At 36.2% G+C, this 3109-nt stretch overlaps 1 long non-coding RNA gene across 1 annotated transcript in view; it reads left to right on the top strand.

Annotated features, from left to right (window-relative positions):
• Positions 1-432: 432 nt before the first annotated feature.
• The window catches only part of LOC109365623, a 3241-nt gene continuing 564 nt past the window's right edge, over positions 433-3109 (top strand). Inside the window, exons 1-2 of the long non-coding RNA XR_002111333.1 lie at positions 433-477; positions 1569-1613. This is a non-coding gene — a long non-coding RNA (uncharacterized LOC109365623). The remainder of the gene's footprint in view (positions 478-1568; positions 1614-3109) is intronic.

Here is a 3109-nt window from a genome sequence, read left to right as displayed (position 1 = left end):
TTAAATATTGTAATCTTATACGATTTTTAGAGGATAGTTTTTCTAAAATACATACTTCTGAGTGTTCTCAACTTACCAAAGAAAGAAATCCAAGAAGCTTTACATTCTTGGTAAAGAGACTTATTGTTCCCTTCACCTGTGGAGAAAAAGATGTTTCTTTTCTTATGCTATGTCATAAATTCATGATAGAGAAATATGTAGCTGTATCGTTCAATTATACAACTCATTATCCAGTTGTCCATGTGGCTTAGAACTATGAGTGTATGGGAACTACTGAATCACAGCCTGAACCTCTGACTGATCACCTGAGGCAAGCAATGAGTCAGCCCTGGGAGCACAGGTAAAGGCAATTCACCTGTGGAGGAGAAGCCTGGCTCCACCTCTCCTAGACCCATTTAAGAGCTGACTACCAGTAGGGAAGGATTCCTTTATGAAGATTTCTCCTCTTGGAGTTTTGCAGTAAGCCCGAGGACAAGGGTAAGTCCTTTACTTTTTCTTTTTGCTGTAATAACTTGCTTAGCTGAATTCTCTTGAGTATCTCTTAATTGTAACACCTGTTTTTTTCTTTGATTGTCCAATAAGAAATTTGCAGAGTATTATGATAAACAAGGATGGTTTAGATTCTTTCAGAGGTTATCATATTAGAAAGAGATTAAGTTCCAGCAAACCTGTAAGTATTACAAGTGTGACTGGAATGAAAGTGAAATAAAGGTGATATAACATCTGTGAAAATATCAAGGAAGGATCAAAGAAAACTACATTTGTTTTCCACAGTTTCTCCTGTTATCCTGTACCCTTCATTCCAACCAAAAATAAGATCATTATGAGAATGAATATCATAAATCTGTATTTTAAGATAGAATATATCTAGTTTAGTAACACATCTTAATGTAGAGCTTTGAGAGATGTTTGTTTTGTATCCACTTTCCCCAACAGAATTAGAATGAATAAATGAGTAACAAATAAAAGGAAAAATAAGATAGCTCACTCCTTCAAAACCTCCAGCCTAACAATTAAATGATTTAAAACAAGGGTCAATCCCTATTCATTTTTTTCTGTTTTACTTTCTTTTTCTACAGATTTCAAAGTTTTCGTAAGCTTTTGTACTCTAAACATTTTAAGGATCAGTAGCTTAAGTGGGAAAACTAAAAAGTTTTCAAGAGATATTCTAGAGATATCAGTTATGTTAGTATCATTAGCATCAATGTAAGGTGCAGAGATATGGGCTATTAGAAAGCAAGGGACAGAAACTGATACTTTAAACAATATCTAGTAAGAAGCTGCAATTGTAGATAACATGCTGCAGGGAAATCGTCCTTTGTCCATAATTACAATATGGAGTTGTAATTGCATTGGATGTAAATGAAAAAATATATAGTTTTCACTATAAAGACAGTTTGTTAAGGTTTGCCAGCATGGACACAAAGATATATACAATAAGTTGTTTGCTAAAGGATTTCCGTAACTCAACTTTATTAGCAGTTACTCTGGGCTTTGAAGCAGCTAATATTTTCCTTATGTTATGTCACTGGAATTCTAAGGTTCACTAGGATTTCTGTCACCCACAGATATGTTAACTGATCCTCACTAGAACTGACAATGTAAAATTACAGGTATGTAGAACAGAATGTAAAATCCATTTCAACCAAACTGGTTTTGTTTGCTGTGCTGACAGCTTCCAGCTGAGATAGTAACACTAAAGCAGAAAAATTCCAGTGCTGTTAATGAAGATGAGGAACCAACACAAGAGGATTTTAGTTGGGGTTCCTATATTCAGGAATAAGGGTAAGGATAGAAAAAATCTGTAGGAAAAAAAATATATTTTATATTTAAATTTTCAAGAGAATCAACTTCTGTGGGTACAGTGATTCAGAGAGATTACTTCTTGTAACTGATTCTTCCCTATCTTATGAGGAATAAAAGAGAAAATAACTCAGAATCGAGGACTGCAATAATACAACAATTTCATGTATATTTTTATGTATTTATATGTTTTATATGTATATCACAGAATTGGAAGGGACCTCAAGGGTCATGAATCTCAACCCCCCTGCTACATGCAGGGCCACCAACCTCCACACTTAATACTAGACCAGGTTGCCCAAGGCCCCATCCAATCTGGCCTTGAACACCTCCAGGGATGGGGCATCCACAACCTCTCTGGGCAGCCTGTTCCAGCACCTCACCACTCTCTCTTTGTAGAACTTCCCCCTGACATCCAACTTAAATCTTTTCTCCTTCAACTTAAAACCATTTCCCCTTGTCCTGCAGTTATCTGCCCTTTCAAAGAGTCATTTCCCCTCCTGTTGGTGGCTCCCTTTATATGCTGAAAGGCTGCAATGAGGTCACCCTGCAGCCTTCTTTTCTCCAGGCTAAACTAGGCCAGCTCCATCAGCCTGTGTTCATAGGGGAGGTGCTCCAGTCCCCTGGTTATCTTTGTGGCTCTCCTCTGGACATATGTATTTCTGATTTGGCTTTCTGTAAACTTTTTGTATAGAATCACTGCATCTTTGCTTTTTGAACACAGTGGAAATATAGGTACTTCATGGCAATCTGATATATGGATCTGCTATATATAGAAAAACAGAATTTGTTACATTTGGAATAAGTTTAAAAAATCAAAACATTTTTCAGGAAAGAAGTTTGAAATATCCTAAGATAATCTAGGAACATATGGGGAAGAAAAGCTGAGATATGGGGAGATATGGGTAGCATGATAAGCTAGGTAGGAGCATTACAGGAAGTAGTCATACTTACGTCATTGCTTTGTTTTGTGAAACCCATGTGTCTCCCTGTGTCTGGTCTCGAGCTGTGTCACAAAGGCAAGAACACCAGAAATAGTTTAGAAAATAGCTTAAAGCTGAATTGCTAATGCATCTCATGGAGCTCAAAATGTAAACAGGATTTCATTGTCACACGGTGAAGAAGTAATAGATATTACCCTGGGCATAATTTTAACAATTTTTTATTTGTTTCACATTGTAGCTTATGTCAATGAACTGGCTCACTTCTAATAGTATATTTGCAGCAGTGACATAAGTAATTGACATTATTTATTTAGACCGTTATAAGCCAGAAAAATCACAGTATAATAAATGCCTGTCATTTA

The sequence above is a fragment of the Meleagris gallopavo genome, chromosome 1, assembly GCF_000146605.3.
Source record: "Meleagris gallopavo isolate NT-WF06-2002-E0010 breed Aviagen turkey brand Nicholas breeding stock chromosome 1, Turkey_5.1, whole genome shotgun sequence".
In the NCBI taxonomy this organism is placed as follows: domain Eukaryota; kingdom Metazoa; phylum Chordata; class Aves; order Galliformes; family Phasianidae; genus Meleagris; species Meleagris gallopavo.
The sequence above is the reverse complement of the archived record's forward strand: the minus strand, read 5'-3'. Positions and strand labels throughout refer to the sequence as shown.